Genomic DNA, 6172 nt, shown 5'->3' with positions numbered 1-6172 from the left:
TGTATTAGTTTGATTTTTGACGGTTGGCTGGATTCTGATAGACAACTTCGAGCATGCATGCAAGGTTTCATTTGTCCCTAAAACTTTTACAATTACCGGCTCGAACTTGGTCGCGCTATAATTAAGTACTACAAATGCTACAATTAACATTTTTGATCAAAGCAATGAATCGGAGCTAATGTGGCGTGATTGGCCGATTTATTTTGGGAATATTTGGCATCCTAATCAAGTGCTGAGGCCTTGGTTGTTATTGTTGTTTGTTTCTGTTTTTGTAAACAGCATTGTGTTGCTGTTTGGGCTGATGGATGGGTTACTACTGGTCACACTTCCATAATTAATTACTGACTAGCTTGCAATACAGTCTGGCCTGATCTATGATTCATTTACTGTCTTCTGGCCTGACGCTCCTGTAGAAGCTAACCAACTTAGCTTAAGTAGGTCCGAACTGACATTGGATTTTTATAAATAGGTGTGAAGCCCTCACACCAAGATGCAACGTGTAGCAGCAGCAGCAGCAGCATGTGGAGAGTGAGAGAGTGGAGAAGTAAGTGTAGGCTTAGGGTGTGTGGAAAAGTTAGCACGCAGTAGAGAGTGGTGGGGGTGTAGGAGAGATGGGTTCGGTCTGTTAGTTTGTCTGGGTTAGTGTGTGAATCTTTTGCAACTTTGGGTGCGAGTGTGTGCGAGCCTACCACAAAATAATGGTTGTATGTGACGGATTGTTCATTGTGTATTAGCGAAAAGAGTTTTATTGTTATTTTTAGTACGCCTATATTCTTTCTACAGGCCAGGTTGAGCGACTAATCAATCGAGTTGGGGCTCACTTACCCTTTATTTTATTTTTGCTTACTTAGGTCCCAATCAGTTAATTAGTTGTTGGAGACCCTTTGGGCAGTGAATAAGCATCACACTCCTTTAGATTAGCCTTCAATGGCCACCTATCAGCATGCTAGGTTCTCTCCTCCGCTCATCTTTACATACAGAGAGAATTGTGGTGTTTGGAAGACTTTTGAACTTTACCGATAGGGTAGCTAGCGCGGTTATGCATCGGGATATCGTTGTATCTTTAGAAGTGATTGTTGGAACTTTACACACGGAGGGATGGTATCGATCTTAGGACAGTACATCGCACGCCTCGATTGACAGACTACATCTAAACTTGTACTCTTTATTCTTTACTGTTTTAGAAAGAATTGTTTACTATTTTTAAAAGAATTTTAAAGCTAAAAATATTTGTTAAAACTAAAATCTTAAATGCATTTTTCTACTTGAAAGAATATCTTTTAGCAACAGAAGCTGCGGAAGCAATATGAGTGAAGAGCCACATGTTTAGCAACCGAATCATGTCTCTCTCTCTCTCTCTTGATTGCTACAAGGGAAACATATAATAGTGTTTTCTTTTTTGGAGTAAATTAATAAACACTCTGAATTTTATTGCTTCAGTACATAGTCCACTAAACATATTAAAAAAAATGTTCAATTGGCCCTTCTCCTCAAGCTAAGTTTAGAAAAGCTGCTAGCAGCAAAAATTAAAAGTTGAGCAGGTTGTTCGCGTTAGTACCGAATTAAGTTCAGGAAAGCGTTTTTTGTACATTAATTCCTTGCTCTTTGTTAAGAGACGCATCCAACACTTGAAAGTTAAGTTGAAAAGACACCTCTCAACTACAACTTTCATAATTAAAACAAAAAGAAAATCGGAACCCACCAATTGCAACAGATCCTGAAAATATTTTCTTTGATCTAGAAAAGTAATTATATTCATCAAACTACTAATGTAATAAATCTGCAGGAAAATCGTCGGCATCTGAAAGTAGAACCTAAGCAATACATCAGAAAATTATTAGAAATGTCACTACTTAAGATTGATCCATAACAACACGGTCATTGGTCCTTTCTAACTTAAAATATGCTTTTTACCAACACAAACACGAACATATAAAGAGAAGAGTATATTCACAAAAACAGCAATGCGGTCACACTGGAACTCATGCTCTCCGTTGTATATGCAATAATCGTATCAGAGTTTACTGAAGTAGAAACATGAATTGTCATCCTAAGCATGACTCAAGAGTGACAATGTTCATGTTTAAATCTCTCACATGACTGATGGGAGAAACTCACGAGGAACAGAATCAAAGAGAATCCAACACGCAGATAATAAATGTGACAAAAGTTGAGATGCAATAGAAAAAAAAATTTGTTTCTTGAGAGAAAGGCGGCAAGCAAAACACTTCATTCATTAAAGAAATAAATTTAGTTACATATGTGAAGTAGTTAGGACTAGGAACCAAAGCAAAAGGTAAAAAAAAAAAAGTACATAAAATAAATCAAACCATCACACAACCAAAAAAAAAGAAAAAAAAAGAAAAAGAAAAAAAAAAGAAGAATAAAATAAAATAAAAAACACATCACTTAATCACGAATAGCCTGAATAGCCTGTATAGCCTGCCCCAATTAATGTTCAACAGTGTTGGTCCCACAACCCACATCACTTACACCTATGAGTACGGATTCCTCCCAGAATCCTCCAACTATCTTCTTCCCCAATGTCCCCCCTTTGATATTTGATAACGGAAGTCATTGTGAAAGCAAATATGATAGACCGACAGTTAACAAGAAAGTGAACGGTCGTCTCAGGTTCTTTTGCTCGCATCACACACATTAATGTTTCCCTACCGTCCCCTCTTTTGCAAGTTATCCGCCGTGAGCATCCTTCTCTTCAAGATGTCACGCCCGGGTACCAGCGGAAGTATATCCGGCACGTGCACAGACCCGCCATACACCTGCAGTATATAAGGCGTCTACGAAGAAAGCAAGTCGATAGGAAGTAAAACAAAGAGAGTCCTATCCTGATATCAGAGCAATGTACAAGTCAGTATACTAACAGAAAAAGAACAAAGAAAAATACAATCCCAAAATCTCGACAGGAGAGAAGTATCACAACTGCAGTTCACGATCCAAGTAGTACATAAACACCACGAGTATACAAAAATAGGATAGGTACAATGGTGGTTTCTCTATACAAAGGGACATCACCCTCGGTCGTAGCCCGAGTAGCAAGGTGATCAACTAGCATGCTCCTAGTAAAGTCTAGCTAGACGCGACTCCCTTGCCACGATCCCTAGCCTCTCCTGCAGATGGCTCTGTAAAAACAACCACCAAAAGGGCGTGAGAACTATTAACAATAGTTCCCAGTGGGTAAGCCGCCAGCCTCGGCGAATTACACCACTAGGCTCATGATGTACTGAAAGTAAGGAAAAGCAATAAGTGCATGATATAAAAATATGCAGTGCTAACCGGTAACAGGCATGTATTCAACATGTAAACATGATTTCTGCAGTAATGAATCAACTGAATAATAGAAGTATCANATCATACAAGTGAGCAGAAGAGGAGGGGAAAGAGAAGAGAGAAGAGGAGTAAAAGAAGAGAGGAGAATGATATTAATATTCCAAGCCAAGTCTCAATTACAAGCTTAATTCTATTTATAGCTAAGGTGGATGGCAAAATTGTAATTATCTGAAAGTAAAATGGAGCGGGTACTTCCCTGGCAGTTAGGATCGTTAACGAGATGGACGGCTGGGACTCATCGACTTAAGTGATATCCAACGGCTCTTATTTATGCTAAGCTAGCCGCTGCATTGAGGCGGAGAAGAAACAGAGGAGCGAAGGGTCTGGGAGTGGTGCAGTGTCAAGGTTCCCAACTTCAATCAGCAGGATGAGTTGATCCCAAATTAGCAGGTGTATCAGCACCCTCTCCTCGATACGATCCTTGTCCCCAAGGATCGAAGTGCGGAAAACGCCTCTGCAGGTCAGTGAAGTATTCCCACGTGGCGTTCTCTTCAGGTTGGTTGGACCAATGAATTAGCAGCTGCGTTGCCGCCTTTCCATGTCGCTTGACCATCCGTCGATCGAGCGCAGCTATCGGCTCCACCAGTAAGTGTCCCTCTGTGTTGATATAAGCTGGTATAGTTGGAGAGGAGGGAGCAGATCCGATCTTCCTTTTGAGCTGAGAAATGTGGAAAGTAGGGTGTATCTTGGTGGTCTCTGGTAACTGGAGCTTATAGGCCACAGGTCCCACTCTAGAGATTACCTCAAAGGGGCCGAAATAGCGCGGCGATAATTTCTGGAAGGCATGCTTGCGACCTGATAGCTGCTTGTATGGCTGCAATTTCACATAGACCCAATCTCCAACCTGAAACACTCGTTCAGTTCTTCCCTTGTTTGCAATTTGCCGCATCCGATTTTGGGCCTTGGCTAAATTTTCCTTGATTACTCGCAAAGCTGCTTCTCTAGCAGCTAGTGTTCTATCCACAGCTTCCATTAAAGAATCTCCTGCTAAGTAAGGGACGTGTAAGGGTGGTGGTTGCCCGTATACAACCTCATAGGGAGTCGCCTTTGTTGAGGAATGATATGAAGTATTATACCACCACTCTGCCAATGGTAACCATTTTGCCCACTCCTTAGGCCTCTCCCCTGCCATACATCTAAGATAATTCTCAAGGCAGCGATTAACAACCTCTGTCTGTCCATCGGATTGCGGGTGGTAAGCCGTTGAGAGGTTAACCTTGACTTGAAGCCTCTTGAACAATTCCTGCCAGAATTGGCTGACGAAGATCGTATCACGATCACTAACTATACTCCTCGGCATTCCATGCAACTTATATATGTTGTCGAGAAACAACTGAGCCACCGATGAAGCCGTGTAAGGATGGGATAGAGCTATGAAATGGGCATACTTACTCAGTCTATCGACCACCACCATAATAACCTCCTTGCCTTGTGAATTGGGCAGACCTTCTATAAAATCCATAGATATCTCAGTCCATATACCCTCTGGTATTGGTAAGGGTTGTAAGAGACCTGCCGGAGCTGTTGTCTCATATTTGTTTTGTTGGCACACCGAGCACTCCCTAACAAACTGTTCGACATCTCGTCGAAGCCCCTTCCAATAGAATTGACCCTTAAGCTTCCTCGTAGTAGCCTCCATCCCTGAGTGACCCCCAATGCTGCTAGCATGGAAGTTATGAATCAATTGCAACTTCAGTCCTGGGTCACTACCCACGACCAACTTTCCTTTTCTTCTGAGCTGGTCTTGTACCCATGTATAACGAGGCCACGAGTTAATATCTGATTGTTTTTGTTGAATGATTTTTTTGAGTTTGTCATCCACATTCCAACTCCACTTAATTTGATCTAGTAGATCGGTGTGAATGGCTGAAACTGCGAGCAAAGTAGGTGACCTCGATAAAGCATCAGCAACCACATTCTCTTGACCCTTCTTATAGATTAATTCATAGTCATACCCCATTAACTTTGCAACCCACTTTTGCTGGCTGGGCGTGGATACTCTTTGTTCCATTAAGTACTTTAGGCTCTGGTGATCCGTTTTTATCTTGAAATGCCTTCCGATCAAGTAAGGCCTCCATTTTTGAACCGCAATTACTATCGCCAACATCTCCCGCTCATAAGTTGAAAGCTGTCTATTCCTTGGAGATAGTGGTTTGCTCATGAATGCTATAGGTCTTCCCTTCTGCAGGAGCACAGCCCCGACTCCTATCCCCGAAGCATCCGTCTCAATGGTGAAGTCAATGGTGAAATCTGGTAAGGCAAGTACAGGGGCCGCACTAACAGCCTTCTTGAGCTGTTGGAAAGCATAATGGCGTTCGTTAGTCCACTTAAATCCCTCTTTTCCCAGCATTTCATGTAATGATTTGCTGATTTTTCCAAAGTCCTTGACGAACCTGCGGTAATATCCAGCCAACCCTAAAAACCCTCTTAATTCCTTCGCAGTAGTAGGAAGCGGCCACTCCTGAATCGCCTCTACTTTCTTCTTGTCCATGGAAACTCCTTCGTGGCTGATTACATGACCAAGATACTCCAGCTGAACAGCAGCAAAGATGCACTTCTTGCGTCGCACAAACAATGAGTGTTGCCGCAAAACTTGAAAGGTAGTTCTCAAATGGCATAGGTGCTCTTCCACTCCTTTGCTGTAAACCAGAATGTCATCAAAAAATACCAAAATGAACCTCCTCAAGTAAGGTTTAAAGATATGGTTCATCAATCCTTGAAAGGTTGAAGGCGCATTCGTGAGCCCGAAAGGCATCACTAAGAACTCATAGTGACCCTCGTGAGTCCGGAAAGCAGTTTTGGAGATGTCATCCGCATGCATTCT

This window comes from Ananas comosus, linkage group 16 (assembly GCF_001540865.1).
Source record: "Ananas comosus cultivar F153 linkage group 16, ASM154086v1, whole genome shotgun sequence".
NCBI lineage: Eukaryota > Viridiplantae > Streptophyta > Magnoliopsida > Poales > Bromeliaceae > Ananas > Ananas comosus.
Note: the sequence above shows the minus strand (reverse complement) of the source record.